At 36.8% G+C, this 18,945-nt stretch overlaps 1 protein-coding gene across 8 annotated transcripts in view; it reads right to left on the bottom strand.

The window, feature by feature from the left end:
- Positions 1 to 18,945, bottom strand: part of Syt7 (Synaptotagmin 7) — a 679,167-nt gene that overhangs the window by 127,933 nt on the left and 532,289 nt on the right. Inside the window, exon 1 of one of the 8 annotated variants that reach the window (XM_076132581.1) lies at positions 5,731 to 5,817. The exons of 5 other annotated variants lie outside the window; for them this stretch is intronic. The gene's annotated coding sequence lies outside the window, so the exon portion shown is untranslated. 2 more of the 8 variants (XM_076132583.1, XM_076132582.1) reach the window with 2 other exon arrangements.

Raw genomic sequence — 18,945 nt, 5'->3', positions numbered from 1 at the left:
TTGCTCGATGGGGGAGGCCATTGTCCAGCAGTGGACGATTCCCGGCTGAGATGATGATGATGATGATGAAAATCATTGGACAACTCACACACGTTCATTTAAAAAACTAAGCAGAGCTTGTATAATTGTAACAAGATGACTGATAAACATACTTATATACTTTTAAATACATACTTATTCAAATAAATTAACAACCAGACTCAGGACAGAATGCTCGTGCTCATCACATAAAGATTTGTCCTGGGTGGGATTCGAACCCACCACACGCGGCGTAATGGTTATTGTAGCGAGGTTGGGGACTAAAAAAAGTCTATATCTTTATTGAAATAGGTCGGGGAAAAAGTCTTTTCGCATTATAGTATGTATGAACTTGTAATAAAATCTTTTCTCTACACAAAAAAGCTCGATATTTGGGTACCTCACGAGCTCTATGAAACCTAATGAACCGTGTACTCATTTGTGATTCTTGAAGCCAAAGAGATTTTATTACAAGTTCATACATACTATAATGCGTAAACACTTTTTCCCCGACCGACGTAATATCTTCTTCTATATAATTATTTTTTTCACATATACTGTAAATAAATACCAATCACACACACCCTGTATTATACAGAGTGTTTTAGTTGAATATTTGTACGTAGATATTATCTCCAAATCTGACGACGCTATTTTCCTCATAGTATGTATGATAACGAGGACATTTGCATATGAATCTATGTAATTATGTTATATTATTATGTATGTTTGCTTGGGAGATATGTTAATGGTTGTATAGATGAAGTATGAGTAGATTTTTCTTTTATTAACCTATGTATATTGGTCTTTAGTCTCTGTCTTACCCTGTTGGAAAAGTAGCGTGGTTTTATGCATGTATGTCTTTCTACTTATCGTTAAAACATATTAGTCTGCGTCAAAAACTTTACACTTTAAACTAAAAAATACGCTCAATAATACACCTTTTTGTAAGGGAGTAAGTAGAGAAAGGGCGTTATTTTCACTGAAAGTTCTTTTGCTTCACTTAAATTTTTTTCTCTAGTCAGACAAGATAAAAATATGTCTCATGTATTGAGCAAAAGCCGAACCCTGCATTGTATACAAAAAAGCTCAGTAATATTTTAAATCTAATATCTTGGACCTGCAGTTTGAATCTCCAAAAACTAGCTTCTATGAAAATAAAAAGAAAAAATACTATAACCATACCATATTTTATTTATAACATAATACGGAGATAAGCAAGTTATTCATCAATGATAAAAGTTGTATTTTGAGTTACAGCACTATTGTATTATTAGTGAGATACGTAACTTCAGATATCAGAATACTCGTAAAAGTATTTTAAGTATTTTTTTACTATCAATATTGCAATGACAGCTTCTACCCATACTGTTAAACATCTGCTTAACGCTGCTTAGAAATATTTAAAACGCAACACATTTTAATCACTGCACTAAAATTTCAAACGAAAAAAAAATGGAAAAGAATATTTCATACTCTGACGTCCGTTACTTGATACTTTTAATGAAGGTCCTTTCATTTCGGTATGTAAAATCCCGCCGTTTGTGCGTCACAAAGTTTTTAATTAAACGTACTCGTCAAAGACTGGCCGATAACTCTGCATGTATCAGTTACAAAGGCTCTCTCGAGGTCGGAAGTGTATCATTAGGTCTTGGGTTTGATACCCTGGACAAAATATTATTGGATCTTTCTAATTTATATCTATACTAATATTATAAAACTGAAGAGTTTTTTTGCTTGTTTGTTTGAACGCGCTAATCTCAGGAACTACTTGTTCGTTTTGAAAAAATATTTCAGTGTTAGATAGCCCATTTATCGAAGAAGGCAGGCTAGGTATATGTATATCATCACGCTACGACCAATAAGAGCAGAGTATCAGTAAAAATAGTTACAAAAACGGGGAAAATTATGGCCCATTCTCTCTTATGTGACGCAAGCGAAGTTGCGCGGGGCAGCTAGTTACATATAAGCTCAGTGATAGCCGAGTGGTATAAGTTGGTAACTCCAACACATGTGGTTGCAGGTTCAAACCCGCACCACAATTGGCCAGCGTGGTAGACTCTAGGTCTTACCTCTCCCACATTACGGGAGGAGACCCTTGCCCGGCAGTGGGACATCAATGATCATACCGGTGATGTTTTGCAAAAAGGTCAGGTGCGTAGCACTTTAAAACCGGGGGTTCTGTATGACAAGATGTATGGATGTTAATAAGGCATAGGAAGTTTGTACCATACCAAGTGGTGTTCTCTGTTCTCTTATATGAAGAAGGCGTGATTTTATGCATGTATGTAATTTATATTAGAATAGAAAAGGCCTATTCCTTCCTCGTTCGGGAGGAGATCCTTGGCCAGCAATGGGACAGACATAGCGTAAAAAATCAAAGTATTTTTTAGCTAGCTTTTTATGCAAACCTATTCATATAATCAAATTAACCCCCAATTTTCCTAAAGTAACCCCTTAAAGTAACCCTGGTTATTCTACGGTACTGGTAACTTTCTATGTAACATATCAAAACCACTGAAGGACAGCTGTCAGAAAATATAACCTGTCTACAAAATCATACGGTTTGAAAAAGGTTTACCGGGAATAATAAAGTAAGGTATCTATACTAATATTATAAAGCTGAAGAGTTTGTTTGTTTGTTTGTTTGTTTGAACGCGCTAATCTCAGAAACTACTGGTCCGATTTGAAAAATTCTTTCAGTGTAAGATAGCCCATTTATCGAGGAAGGCTATAGGCTATATAACATCACGCTAAGGTCATTAGGAGCTGAGTAGCAACGAAAAATGTTACAAAAACGGGGAAAATTTCTCTTATGTGACGCAAGCGAAGTTGCGCGGGTCAGCTAGTCTTTTATATAATAAACGATATTAAGAGTAGAGTTAATAATTTAGTGAAGGGTAACAGAAAATGTAAGCAGAAATTTAGTGGGCAGATTATATAATGTGTTTTGGTAAAGTAAAATTTTGCTGTTAATTTTTGGGAATTGCGTATCGAAAGAGTAAAATGGGAACTTTTTAGCAAGACTTGTCTGTCTGTTTGTCCGTCGACGACTCGCACTTGGCCAGATTTTTTATAAAGAAGCAAAAATATGTCTAAAATCCGTTTTCTTTTGAAATATTTCTGCTTAATTCTTTTGGTAAAGAAGTAAAATTATTTTAAATCATATGGTAAGTGATCATAAGCTGACCAAGTGCGGGTTAGAGACTTGACATGGTTTCAAGAATTGTGTTAAAAATCATAAGCATGCTAAGTTTCATCACGATGTTTGCCTTCACCGTTGGAACAAGTGATAATTATTTCTAATACACACATAACTTCGAAAAGTTATTGGTGTGTTGCCTCGGATTCGAACCATCGACCACTTGCGTGGGAGGTTCCAACTTATACCACTTGGCTATCACTGCGTATAGAAGTTGGTACCGCGTTAAAAATCCCCAATTTCGCGAACCTAATAAAGAAATGAATCTACGATATTAGTATGCTTAAAAAGCGTTTTATCGTAAAAACTAATAGAGCATAATACGCTGTTTTATAGCCTAGTATTTCTGAATTAATTTGGTATATTTTTTATGTTAGTATTTTTTAAGCCTAGCTTTTTTATTAAAGTGTGTAGTTACGTGAAATTTTAGAGGTTTTGACTGTGTTTGTTTTTGTATATTTTTGAAGTACATAATAATTATAAATAGAGAAGGCTTAGCTCAAGACCTTCAGTTTGTAAGGAAACCCTTGCCCAACACTTGCAATGAGTTAAAAAGATCGTTTTCTTGCTGTGATGCGTACTTATAAGCTCAAATCGTACAGTCTATCGAGAGGTCTGGCGTTTGAGGTTCAGCGTATTAGATAAAAATAATGTTTTGCCATTGCTTTTATTCCGTCATCAAACAGAGTTGTCCAAGACTTTATTTTTGGTGAAAATAGATGAATGATATAAAGCAATTCTTTTAATTTCCTACTAATCAAATACAATGGGTACACTATTAGATGATTGCTTATTCAATAATGCCAAAACTACTGAACTTTTTTATCCCTAGATATCCTTTTATGCGGACGAAGTCGCGGGCAGTATGCGGCCAAATAATAATAATGATGCTTTTGGTACTATTTCTTTTAGCACAATTTTATTTCTCCTATACTTATAAAGGTGAAACTAGCCTAAAATATTATGTACATAAAATACATAATACGCAGTTTCAATAAACCCTTTGGGAAATAAAGACTGAAAGTACTTTATATATTTGATATTTCATGATCGATTAACATTCTAGGGAGTTGAAATACTAGGAATAAAGGCTTTTGTTAAATGTGTGGGAATCATGTAATTGTACATATGTAACACCACGCTTGTTAAACCCGAAGGTGTGGGCAGAGGTGTATGAAATTTCACTTTTCGCTATTAAAATATTATTGTCATGTAATAGATAATATTTACATGCTTATAAATCGGATTTAATCATTTTGAACTGACTTCAAAAATGATAAGGTTTTCAATTCGAGAATTGTATGCTTTGTATATACGTTTTTTTTCTATTTTGGTGGCATAAATATGCCTCGAGTCTACTACACTGGCCAAGCGTGGGTTGGGTACTTTTGTTACACGAAATGTGTTAAACAATTTTAGGACATGCAATGTTGTATCGCGATGTTTTACTTCACCGTTGGAACAAGTGATAATTATTTCTAAAACACACAACTTTGGGAAATCATTGATGTGTCGCCACGGGTTCGAACCGTCGACCATTTGCATGGCATGCGCAAACTTATACCACGATAGGATGCAATTTGAATTTTTTTTTATGACAATGGAAAATGTAAAATAATTTATAGTAAATTATCTATACAGTTAGTTTTCCTTTACGTAATAGTGAACTCACATAATATTAATAAGACGTAATTAACACATTGTTTTGTTAATTAAAGTTCATGAACGTTGTTTGATAATTAGACTAATTAAGTTTCAGTGTCACAATTAATACTTCCTGTATTAGGAGTTATAGTTATTTTTGTTTGTAGGTACTTGCTATACATACAAACATACACACATATTACATATGCTGCTAGATTTTTCTAATTTCTTAGTAAAATAACATATATTCATGGATACACTTTTCAATATCTTTATATCATTTTTATATGGAGTGTACAATACACAATAAAATAGTATATTTTTGAATTCTGAGAAAAATAAAAAAATAGTATCTATTTGTATGTACTTATTGTTATTTTTTTCATATATTTTTATATGCATTATTTTTATATGTTTGACATATAAAACTGTTTTCATTATAAGTTAACGTAACATATTTAGCTAATATTCATAATTTTGGATAAAATAAAAAAAAATATTTTTCATAAAATTTGCATAAAATATCTATCAATTATTACAAAAATACATATTAATACATTACATAACACGTCGAAAAATCCCTATAAAATTGACTACAAGCACGTTAAAATGTCACCAATATTATCACACAGAAACCTGCGACCCGCGAATATGTACGCATCAATTGATCCACCCGTTCACACCTACGCTACAGTCAACAGGTGCAATGAACTCTAAATAACAATAACAAAAAACAAAAAACCTCACTATAACAATTAACAATTAATAAAACAATAAAAATAAACAACCGAAAAAGAAATTTCACGTAAAATTTTTGAAACAACAATTCACAAACACACTCGAAATTTGAAAATTTTCCAACTCACAATTTGTTTTTTTTTTTGTTATTTTCGACAAATTTATTTATTTTTTATTTTTCCGAGTTGCGAACGAGCGGGATACGTTCGGGTTTCAGTACCGGCTTTTACGTACTGGCCTGGCGAGAGCGCTGCGCATGCCCCCAACAAACTTGTATAGGAACGACCATTTTATCAAAACCCCTCCCTTTCTCACCAATGCAATAATCTTGGTACTTCAAAAGGCCGTTATTCTACCGTTTAGGGGTCAAGTAAAACTGGTTTTCCAGGGTACCAAGGCTTTTAAGGCCAGTCGAAGCCACAGTTGGTTTAGTATTTTTCTCTCGTGTTATATTATTTTATTTTTTCTCTTACATAATATAAGTGAGACTGTTTAAGTTAATAAAGAGGTTTTGATGTTAGAAGACTAATATAGTTTGGTTTTATGTATTTTGTTTGGTAAAATATTGTTAGGTTTTGTGTTAAGGTAATTTGGTTAATATAATAGAGTATATTTTTTGTGGGGTGGTGTCTTTTGCGTGTATATTAGGGTATAGACTGTGAGTCTTTAGGTTCGATTCCCAGCATGCGCATTGCATATCTCAGTTGACATACAGGTTAAAAATTAAATTACCTTAACAAAGATAATTTTTAATTTAATAGTATAAATGATCGACTGTATGATAATTACACATTACAAAAGAAGTCGTTTTGTGTGGGAATCGAACCCACGACTTAATAAGATACCTCGATTCTCTACCACTATCGAGTACCGACAACCGGCTAGCTATCGAAATTTTGACATTTAGGAATGTACTGCCAAAAAAGTTTTTACGATGCCCGTTAGAGGCGCTGATCAGATTTTCATACAAAATTTCTCGATGACAGGTCGGTTGTCGGTAGTCGATAGTAGTAGAGAATTGAGCTACAGTTATATAGATATAGAAGTAAATGAAACAAAAGAAATACATCCAAATCTAAGAAACTTGTGTCTTCTCTGCTTACTTACTTAGTAAGTAGGCTTATATTACATAACTTACCTAGGTAAATAGACAAATTAAGGTGAAACTTTAGGCAAAGATAGTAAAGTTTTATTAGACATTTATATTTACTGCCTAGGACGAAGTTTTATGGCTAGCACCTTTTTAGCACTTTTATAAGTAGGAGATGGATATATTTATTTTCTGTAGGTATGAAAGGGAGTATAGGTAATTTTGAATACTTTTATGATCTAGGCTATAATGTATACGACTGCTGACCATGAGGTCTTAGTTTCTATTCCCGGGTCGGACAAAGTAAAAAGACAGGCCTATTTTCTTCTAAGGTGACAGAAAGTATTTTAAAACTGTTCTAAAATGCATGCAAGGCCCCCAATTTGGTCATCGTGATTAAGTCAAGGCCTAATCTCTTTCTCGTACCAGGAGGAGACCCTTTTCCAGCAGTGGTACAGTAATGAGTTCAATTAGAACATTGTAATTGGCGAAAAATTGTTGTATTTCCAACACCTCTGCTTATACCTTTGGGTAAAGCAGGTGTGATGTTTTAAATTTAAATATCAACAAGGCAGAAATACTTTTCCCATTCCCAACATAGTTACAAAGATACCTAAATGGGAAAGTATAAAAAAATCCCATTTTGAAACTAATATTACGGAAGGCTGAAGTTAATTTTACGCGCCATCAAATATCTATGATAGTTCCGTTAGTATCTGTCACATTTTAGATCTAGATATCTAGACTAGACTGGAAACTAGGTCATACTTTGGTCTAGTATAAAAAGTAGCATCATTTTCAAATCTAGGTTTTTTATTTTTCCATCTGTATTTCTGATTCCATTCGTGTGAATTTTGGATAATAAGGCCTATGTTGTCATATGATCTGATACCTTAGCCCTTAGTAAGGAAGGTAAGGTAAGTACAAAGGGTTAAGAGAATGGAAATTCGTTCAAATAAATTACACTACCTGGTTCAGGAATCGAACGTGAGACTTCGTAAGTAACAGATACATGCACAGCAATTATTTTTCATACAGCATTAATATAGCTTCCAACTTGTATGAAATCATTGTAAAAAAATGGTTCTAGAAAGACCCACATGGATAGGGGACGTCCTTAAAAAGTGTCTTACTCGTAAATGGCGGTCCTGCCTGACAAGATGTATGTATGTGAATGAAGCAAGGGAAGTTTGTAAGGATCGTACCAAGTGACGATCTTTGCTCTCTGCCTATCTCTATAGGAATTAGATGTATTTATGTATGAATTCACTCACACCACAGTCTTCTTCTTATCGTATGGTTAGTCAACCTAGTGTCAAAGTTGACCAAATCACCCGAAGGCCTTTGACGTGTCTTAACGACTGTTATCATAATTGACAACAACCGGGTCCGACTTTTTACGTGCCCTCCGAAGCACGGAGACGCCGTGTTCAAATACCACTGTGTGGTCACCCATCTATGGAATGTCCGCGCCAAGGTTTGCTTAACCCACAGATCGTTTACCGACCGGTGAGCGCAACTGGTTACGGGCGCCTCACATCACAGTTATTTTTCACAGTTTCAAAAGCAACAAATTTGTATAAAACATTGTAAAAATTGTATGAAAAATAAACCTATATTTTCAAATCGCCTCGCTTTACGCTAATTTTCAGTTGTAGCCTGAAGAGTCCGAGCTGAAGTTCGAAACTGCAAAGATAGTAAAACTTTTCTCATAGATTGATTTTAATATAAGTTTTATGAAGTGCATTTAAGTTTGTTGCGGTATATAAAGAAAGTGATAAAGTTATAAAATATGATTTTTAGGTTTTTACTGTTACGGCTGATGTATCGGTTTATGCGACAGCTGATCTCGTGATCTCGGGTTATATTCTCGGGTTGGGTAATGAGCTATTGTATTTTTATGATTTATCCTTTAATTATATAGAGGGTAAACCGTTAGATATATATTTTGTTTACCTTTTATTGTCTTACTGCTGGGCAAAGGTACCTTCCTTCTGACCAAGTGCGGATTGGGGACTTTGTATTCTTTCTAGAAATGTGTTAAAGAACTCTCGCTCTGCCTGAGTGAGAGTTCTTTAACACATTTCTTTTACTTTTTCTTGTTCACTTTACGTACACGTTGTTTTTCTCACCGTTGAAAAAGTGATGTTAGGTCTCATAAACACAAAACTTCTAAAAGACATTGGTGTGTTGCCTTCCAAAAATCGACTACTGGCGTGCGAGGAGCAGGCTTTTAGACCACTCGGTTATCACTCATCCATTCAGAAATATATAAAAAATCTTTCGCTATTATGACAAGTATATTCCTGCATAAAATCGTACTAATTACGCCCCATTTTAAACCCCTTTTCAAGCTTTCAAAGCCACGAATCCTGCCAATCCCTTCAAGAAACGAAACATTAAGGAATTGTTAACAAAACATTATAATTACTTTTGTCCTCGTAAACTTTTGGTCGAACTTTCTCGAACTCCGACAATTTGAGTACCTTTATAAGTATTATTATTGTTATAGACTTGGTTGGCTTCTCTAAACCTTGAGTTTAGATTATGGTGTTAGGGAATGTATTGTTGATTCTCAATTAATATAATGAGTGTTTGTTTCCATTTTATCGCCAAAATACAACCGGTTTGAATAAATCGTAACTTATTAACAAAAACTTTACGAGTGCTTCTGTGGCGCAGTGATTAAGATGGCTATCATGCCACTTTCAGTCCGCAAAGAGATCGTCAGTTCGATGCCTATACGTTCAAATATTAGTGTTATAGACAAAAAAATATTTCGGGTCTGGTTGTACTTTGTGTCCGTTGTTTGTATGTTTGTAAAAGGGGGTTTTGAGAGGAAAGGGCAACGCTAGAGCGATACTTAGTGCGGCAGTTAATTTAAAAAAATCTTTTCTCGGTTTCGCCAAAGTACTATTGCTATATAGTAATAAATTTATGTTACAACATTTATTATAGTAGCCCGGGGTTTGGTAACGTGCCCGGTATATGGCAAAAGGCCACGCGCCCCCTTTTACATTAATCTAACATTGTTAATCATGAAACGTAGGTGTATTTCAAACACCTTCGAGTATAACATTTATATACATATGTATGTATAATCAAACTAAACTTTGTAACAAGAAACCTCTAAGATGTTTTCGTTAGAATGTTGGTAAACATTTTAATCAACAAGTGCCGCAGTCTTTACTTGTTGATGCTTGGCGGCAACCCAAATAATGGTAATATACTTTCACGCGACAGTACAAATCTTTGTTTTGGAGAAAAAGAAGGAAATTTTTTGGTGTTCAAGCAAATTGTATATCTAGGTTTTGTTTTCTGAAGCAATGTACAAATAAAACTTTTTGTAATAAAAACCCTTTAATATCCCACGGCTGGGCAAGGGTCTCTTCCGTAATAAGGGAGGGGTTAGGCGATGAGTCCACCACGCTCTGGCCAATTGCGAGTTAGGGACTTTACACATCTTCAAGAACTGTTCTAAAGAATTCTTAGGCAAGCTTGCATCACGATGTTTTCCTTCACCGTTGGAACAAGTGATAATTATTTCTAATACACACATAACTTCTAAAAGTCATTGGTGTGAACTCGGGCTTGAACCTACGACCACTTGCGTTGGAGGTATCAATTTGTACAACCCAGCTATCATTGCTCTCCATAAGCGTGTTAGCACAAGGTGTTACTGCCATTGGTTCTTACACAATAGGTGCCTTTACACACACGCTCTTTCGCGCGTGAAACAACAAAGGAAAGAGCGCGCGCCGCGCTCATCTGTCAAGCCCGCGAAGAAAACGTGAGCGAAGAGCGCGCCGTTTTTCCCGTGCGTAATCCTGTACGCTCCTAAGAATGCGCGATAGAGCGTGTGTGTAAAGGCGCCTAATGATATGGAGTAAAGCGACACAAAACTTTGCTTACTTTACTGAAAAACGCTTAAAAATGTTAAAAACATTTCGCTCAGAGCTCCACTAGTCATAATTATAACCAAGGTAATAGCAATGCGACAACGATAACTAACGGAACAATAAGTTTAATCATGGACTTTATGATGGTCAGTTTCACGCTTGTCATGTTTCCGGACGACATTTACGACCGGCTATATAGTTAGATAAGTATCAAATAGTTTAATAGGTAAGTTGCCCATAGCCAGTTGCGCTCACCGGTTGGGAATTTGCGGGCTAAGCATACTTTGACGCGGTCATTCAATAGAGAGAACTGGGCGTCTCTGTGCTTAGGAGGGCACGTTAAAATGCGGTCCCGGTTGTTGTCAATTAAGATAACAGTTGCTAAACCATGTCATGCCTTCGGACGGCTTAAACAACTTTGAAGCTAGGTCGACTACTAACCATACGATAAATAGAAGAAGAGTAGAATTCCTAATCAATATATGGATTTCAAGGCCTAATCCTTCTTAAATTTGGGAGGAGACCCTTTCCTAACAGAGGGAAAATAATGACGTCAAATGTTTTTCACTTAGTACAAATATGAAAATAAACACACATTTTATCAAAACTAAAACATTTCAAATCATAAATCTAGATTCTTTTCATGTACCAAATCAAAGTGTACAAGAACCTTGTAAAATCACGTCAATTCACGTAGAGGGAAACGGGAAAGACGCAATAAGGTAAACATTATTTATGTGGCGTGTGTTTGTTCATTTCAAAATAAATACTATTACTGAGGTTTGGGAGAAATAAATAAAATTATATGAGAAATTTTTTTCGGGGTCGATGTATTTGAGAAGAAAAAAATCATCCTACTAATATTATAAATGCGAAAGTTTGTGAGTATGTATGTATGATTGTTACTCTTTCACGTAAGTACTACTGAATCCATTACAATGAAATTTGGTATGTAGGTAGCTGAAGACCCAGAATAACACATAGGCTACTTTATATCCAGGAGTTCCCGAAGGGTCGGGATTTAAATGGGAAGGGTTTCCACGCGGACTTATTTTTTTGAAGTCGATTAAAAATTTATCAATCCGCAAACTATAAAACGCAAAACATTCTCTTCTTGTTGAAGTCAGTTAAACAGACGCGAGAATAGAATTTTTTATGATTCCTTATGATCAGCAGTGACATACCGAGAACCTACTAACCGCGTCAGAGGTAGTCAAATCAAAGAAATCTAGTAACAAAAAAATACAGCCGAATAGAGAACTTCCTTCTTTTTTAAAGTCGGTTAAGCATCTGTATTAAAAATAGCTCAGGTAATAAACAAACTACAGTAAAAGAGACATTTACCAGCCAAGTTACTTCAAACTTCAAGTGGTCCTAACTTGGCAAGGGTATTGATTTAATTGTCAGTATAAAGGTAAAATTTGAGGGACTCTTGGCAAACTCTTGGCGAAATGACTGAGTGAAATATTGAAGGGGAATAATGTTTATTGGGTATTTCAGTGACCTTGGGTATAAAGGTCAAGAGTATGCCTTTTGAAAGTCTTTTATTTTCGGCTTTTACATACATGAATCTATACTAATATTATAAAGTTGAAGAGTTTGTTTGTTTGTTTGAACGCGCTAATCTCAGAAACTAATGGTCCGATTTGAAAAAAAATTCAGTGTTAGATAGTCTATTTATCGATGAAGGCTACAGGCTATATATCATCACGCTACGACCAATAGGTGCAGAGTAGCAGTAAAGAATGTTACAAAAACGGGGAACATTTTGACCCATTCACTCTTATGTGACGCAAGCGAAGTTGCGCGGGTCAGCTAGTGAATGACAAGATGTATAGATGTGAATGAGGCAAGGAAAGTTTGTAAGGATCGTAGGCGTTCTTTGGTCTCTGTCTATGCTAATGGTTTTTTTTCTTATCGTATGGTTAGTGGTCAACCTAGTGTCAAAGTTGTTCAAGCCGCCCTAAAGCCTTTGACGTGGCTTAACGACTGTTATCTTCTTGGACAACAACTGGGACTGACTTTTTACGAGCCCTCCGAAGCACGGTGATATCTAGTTCAAATACCACTATGCCAGATGGGTGACCCCCATCTATGGAATGACCGCGCCAAGGTTTGCTAAACCCACACGTCGTTTACCGACTAGTGAGCGCAACTGGTTTTGGTAAATGCGTGATATTATGTATGTATGAATAAAGAACAAACAGTCCAGAATTCGATGCCTGAATTTGTGCAGTTTAATAATAAGTTTAGAAACTATTTCTCGAGAATCAAATCCGAGACTTCGGGTACTGCATTCACAATAGGTACTTTCATAATAACATACCATAGATAGTAAATTATACCTTCAATTATATTCAAATTAATAGCACAAGACAAAAACTTTTGTTCACAATAATTACTTTAGAAAATTGTTTTGTTCGTACCTAAGTAATTACTTTTTACGTGCTTTTTCGGTAATAATCTATTGTTATGATGATGTTTTGTTGTGTAATGGGTGTTTTGGATAGAATTGCGGTTTGGTGCCGAAGTGAAAGCGTGGCGGAGGCGATACCGAGATTGTTCTAAAATGTTACTGATGCTATATTGAGTTCAAATATTGTAATGTATAATAGAATACGGGAATTAACGCGAAGACGCATTTTACCTTAAAATGCCTAACGTTTCGGCGCAGGTTGCACTCGCCATGGTCGCAGGCTGACTGGAGCAGCGATGACAGGACTTCGTGTATATGAGGCGGACGAATGTCCATCCACCCTCATATATTTTGATCTTCAAATATTGTAGTTTAATTACACCGTCAGATTAGCCAGTTTTCTAACTATATTGGAGTCGGCCTCCAGTCTCCCCAGATGTAGTTCTTTGAATACGTATTTTATATGGAGTGACTGACTGTCGGACCTCTACGGTGCGGCTATGATTCCGCTACGCATCCGCTACGCATCCTCTACGTATGCTCTACGCGTCCTCTACGCATCGGCTACGCATCCGCTACGCTTCCGCTACGCATCCACTACGCATACTACGCATCCTCTACGCCTCCTCTACACATCCGCTACGCATCCTCTACGCATCCACTATGCAATCGCTAATCATCCGATACGCATCCGCTACGCATCCACTACGCATCCGCTACGCACCCGCTACGCAACCGCTAGGCATCCGCAACGCATCTGCTACGTATCCGCTACGCATCCACTACGCATCCGTTACGCATCCTCTACACATCCTCTACATATCCGCTACGCATCCTCTACGCATCAGCTACGCATCCGCTACACATACGCTACGCATCCTCTGCGCATCCGCTATGCAACCGCTACGCATCCATTTATTATCATTTTTGTGTGACACATCCTTCAATTCCTTACTACTTAAGATACTATAGAACCTCTCTTATAGTTCTCAGACACAATCTGTAAGTTGGAACTGCGCCCAATAGTTATGTAATATAGATCATTACATGTGATAATAAACGTTCTTTCCGTGACTTAGATAGCTTGTCTAAAGCTGGGTACTCACACACGGTATTACTCGATAGTATTACTCGAATTCAAGTAAAAATCAATGTGTGGACCGCAAAACTCACAGCTCGAAGGCTCGCATCGAGCCGGCTCGATGGAATTAAATAAAACTAATTTCCTTCGCACTTACTCGAAGCGAGCCGTCGAGCTTGACTCAAGCGTGTGTACGTAACCGCGAGTGGCGCGATTCGAGCGTCAGTCCGCCATTGATGATCGTCGTGAAAACACGTGTAGAATAAAAAAATGGATTTATGATTTATTTATTATATATTTTTTTTTATGAATGGGGTAATCATAGAAAGTAATTCTTCATATAGCATCTCGGGCATCCTTAAATAATTGTTATAATCTTCGGGACACAGCTCTTTTAGCAAGTTCACGTGGCTGTAATCAGAGCGGCGATCTAACCAATCCTTAACCCAGTACCTCCTTATGTGTTTTTTCTTCTTCCTTTCATTTTCTTTAATTCTTTTATAATTAAGAACTGCGAGACTTGCTAAATACAGCCACCGTTTCCTTTGTAGCCCAGACATCCTTTGGCTCGAACGGACCGGTGAATACTGAACGGTGCGCCTCACTCGATAGATAAATGCTGAATGTGTGGACGAAAGCCCATGCCATGGGTTTTACTCGACAGTTTAGCTCGATCGAGTAAAACCCTGTGTGAGTACGGAGCTTAACTGTACCGGCTGTCTCGAACATCAATAATTACTTCGAGAATTCGAAGCTAGTTGCGCTCATATGTCGGTAAAGATCTGTGAGGTAAGCAAGTCTTGGCGCGGATATTATTTAAATGGGAGGTCGTTTTGTTGTTCTTGTGTTTCAAAAGGTAAATTTAAATCGGTCTTCATTGTTGTTAATTAGGATAACAGTCGCTTAACCACATTTTCAACAATCACTATTTTATATCAGCCGATTCATACAAAATAATGAAATAAATGCTGCCTACCCCTTCTTTTAATGCTTTTTTTCCTTTCCTTTTCAATCAGTCAAACAAAAATTCATGAAAATCTATTCAGCACTTCTCGAGATTATTACATTAAATTAGCCAAAAATACGCATATTTGAGTTTAATCGCGACAAAGGTTTACAATAATATACGTACATAGTATATTTTTTCATTATCATAAAAACCATATCAGAAATTGTTCTTATTACATCTAAAAGCCAAATTTTTTCAGGAAATCTCCTGCAAAATTTGCGTTACAGGATCATCTTTACCTATTTACAATGCAACAAAAAGATTGCCATTATAATACCTCGAAAGCCTTCACCAACTTAGTGGCAACCTGTACCGTTTCCATGGCAACCTGATCGATTGATGATACTGTTCTCCCCTCTCGTTCGCACTCACACAAAAGTGCATATCTCTGTCCTTTTCACACAGTTATTATTCCGAATTGCTACATTCGAAGTGGTTTTTTTATTGTTTTTAATCTGAAAATGCGTTGATATTGAATACTTTTTGGAAATTGTAATGTTTCCAATTATGTAAACTGGTATCGGAGTTCGTGTTGAAAATTGAGATTTTTACAGCCGTTTTGTTGTTAAATGGAATGTTTTTTTATTGTTTAACAATTTTGGTTAAGTTTTGTAGTTGTAGTGTGGTGTGGACAATGGAGTGTTGGGTTTGAATCCCGGATTAAGTAATCTGTTGTTAGATTTTTTGATAGGATATAAGATCAAACATTGTTGGTCGTTGCTTTTCTGATTGACATTATTACACATTTCTTATGTTTGTAAAACCAAATGTTTAAGAATGATAAATCATACATACATACATATATATCACAATGAGGAACTAGATATGTATAAGATGGTCACCCATCCACAGACCATCCTCGGCAAGTGTTGCTTAACCTCAGAGATCGATCCCGCGGCTGTTGTTTACTAAGCCGCGAGCTCTTCTTAAATCATACATACATACATAAAATCTTCTTCCCATAAGAGTAGGTAGAGACCAGTAGCTCGATTCTCTATTACTATCGACTACCGACAACCGAGCTGTCATCGAGAAATTTTGTATGAAAATCTGATCAGCGCCTCTGACGGGTGTCGTAGGAAATATTTTGACAGTACATTCTTAATGTCGAAATTCGATAGCTAGCCGGTTGACGGTAGTCGATAGTGGTACAGAATCGAGGTACAGAGAACGCCACTTGGTACGATCGTTACAAACTTCCCTTGCTTCATTTACATACATACATCTTGTCGTACAGAACCGCCGGTTGCGAGTACTTGACCATTTTACTCAATTTTAAATATTTTGCCAAGTCAAGTTATCTAAAATGGCTGCCTTTGCTATTTCCAAAGAATAAGATCGATCTCGAGTGCCAGATTCAATACCCTGAGTATATATTTACGCAAAAAAAAATTGAGGCCATGCAAAGTCCCCAACCCGCACTTGGCCAGCGTGGTAACTCGAAGCCTAACCCCTCTTTCATTACGGGAGGAGGCCCTTGCCCAGCATTGGGACATTAATGGGTTAAATTTATTTATTTACACTAAAGTCTATGTGCTCATTGACGTTGACTCGCGGGCGCGGTGGCGGGCGCGGTCGCGAAATATCAAACATAATATGGCGATGTACCGAAGTGTTCACGTACAAACCGTTCGCGCGGTCTAAATCGCGGGCGAGCTAGCGGCGTCGCGCGCGGCCCGCGTGGCGCGCTCGCGCCAATATCAAACAAGTGAAGATGTTCGTGTGTGTTCACGTCGAACTAGCGGTGGCGGGCGCGATCCACTCGCGATGTCAAGTAAGATCAACCAGTTTGAGCCAGTTTGAGCCAAACGCCCGCCTGGCGGCCAACGTGAACACAAATCGCCACGTCCCCGCGCTCGCGACCGCCACCGCGCCCGCGAGTTCCAACGTGAACAAGCACTATGAAACACAAAGTGCGAAATATCATAATTACCAACATCCTGCTCACCCTATCAAAACGGGAAGGTGTAATAATACGATTCAATTGTATCAATACCTCACCTCGACCTATATTCTAAGACGGAACCTTAAATTCAGTTTCACGAGAGATCAGTAACAAAATTATCGGTTTTTTGAACATCTTGCCAAAAGAAAACTTGATTATTAAGCTACACCGTTATGATAAAATTAGAAGCCTCTACTCGTGACTTTTTCCGAATCAAAAGATGTCCCACGTCAAAACGTATCCTATGTGTTAATCTTCTTATCGTATGGTTAGTGGTCAACCTAGTGTCAAAGTTGTTCAAGCTGCCCAGAGGCCTTTGACGTGGCTTAACGACTGTTATCTTAATTGACAACAACCGAGACCGACATTTTACGTGCCTTCCAAAGCACGGAGATGGCTAGTTCAAATACTATTATATGGTTACCCATCTATAAAATGACGGCGACGAGGGGTGTTTAACCTCACCTCATCGTAGGTGTGAAAGTAGTTAACATCTAATTGTGAATAAAACTCAAGTTTGAGTGCGAACTTAAGTCTTGAAACGTTCGCTTTAATATTTAAGTAATTAGTCTTGAAAGTTTCAAGCTGTAAGTTTTAACTCAAAACGTGTTAGACCGGTCTAGGGAATCCAGGATGAATTGTAGATTAAGTTATAGTTTAATTCGTCTTTTATACCGAAGACAACGTTTTTAAAGAATTAAGAAATACATATATCTACATAGAGTTTGATGAATGACTGCCTCTGTGGTGCAGTGGTTATGGTCACCACACCGCTACCATTGGGTCTGGAGGTTGTGGGATCGATTCCCACACGCAACAATTATTTGGCGGTCCACAAATAATTGTTTCGGGTCTGATTGTACTTTGTGTTCGTTGTTTGTATGTTTGTAAAAGTCCCCGCGACACAAGAGCAATTCTTAGTGCGGGAGTTGTCTTTTTTTAACATTTAACATGAGAAGAAGTTTAGGGTTTCACTCCTGGGTCGAGAATCAGTCTTTTCTAAACACTACATAGTATAAAACAAAGTCGGTTTATGCTGTCTGTCTCTTTGGCTTTTAAACTACGCAACGAATTTTGATGCGTTTAAAAGATAGATTGAGACACTTTTTCTTAAAAACGAGCCTTCAACTGTACGGAGACCTTTAGTTCAAATACCACTATGCCACCAATCTATGGAACGACCGCGTTTAGGTTGCTTAACCTACAGATCGTTTACCGAGCGGTGTAGAGCTATGACGCCACGAGCATTAAGCTGACCCATTTTTATGAGACGCCATAATTCAAATTGTAAATTTAAGTGGCCACGAGAGGTCATGAGGTAAATTGTGTTTTGATTTGATTTTCAGTTTCAGGAGTCACTGTTGATAATATTTAGGCTTCAGTAGGCTTCTAGCTTGTCGCCCTGACTTCGTCTGCGTTTTAACAAACTATACCCTAAGATCTTCCTCAAGAATGTAATGTAAATTTTTTCCCGTTTTTGTAACATTTTTTACTGATACTTTGTTCTATTGGTCGTAGCGTGGTAATATACATATAGCCAAACTCAATATAAACAAACTCTTCAGCTTTATGATATTAATATAGATATATAAAATTCTCGCGTCACAATTTCGTTGCCATACTCCTCCGAAATAGCTTGACCGATTCTCATGAAATTTTGTGAGCATATTGAGTAGGTCTGAGAATCGGCCAACATCTATTTTTCATACCCCTAAGTGACACTTCATTTTACTTTATGTGGCAAAACAACGTTTGGCGGGTCAGCTAGTATTAGTATAGATTTTTTTTTTCAAGAAAATGTTTAGATAAATAGCTTTATAATATTAGTATAGACAGATTCTTCTTATGTGACGCAAGCGAAGTTGCGCGGGTAAGCTAGTTTATCATATAACTGAAGAATTAA

The sequence above is a fragment of the Anticarsia gemmatalis genome, chromosome 28, assembly GCF_050436995.1.
Source record: "Anticarsia gemmatalis isolate Benzon Research Colony breed Stoneville strain chromosome 28, ilAntGemm2 primary, whole genome shotgun sequence".
In the NCBI taxonomy this organism is placed as follows: Eukaryota; Metazoa; Arthropoda; class Insecta; order Lepidoptera; family Erebidae; genus Anticarsia; species Anticarsia gemmatalis.
The sequence above is the reverse complement of the archived record's forward strand: the minus strand, read 5'-3'. Positions and strand labels throughout refer to the sequence as shown.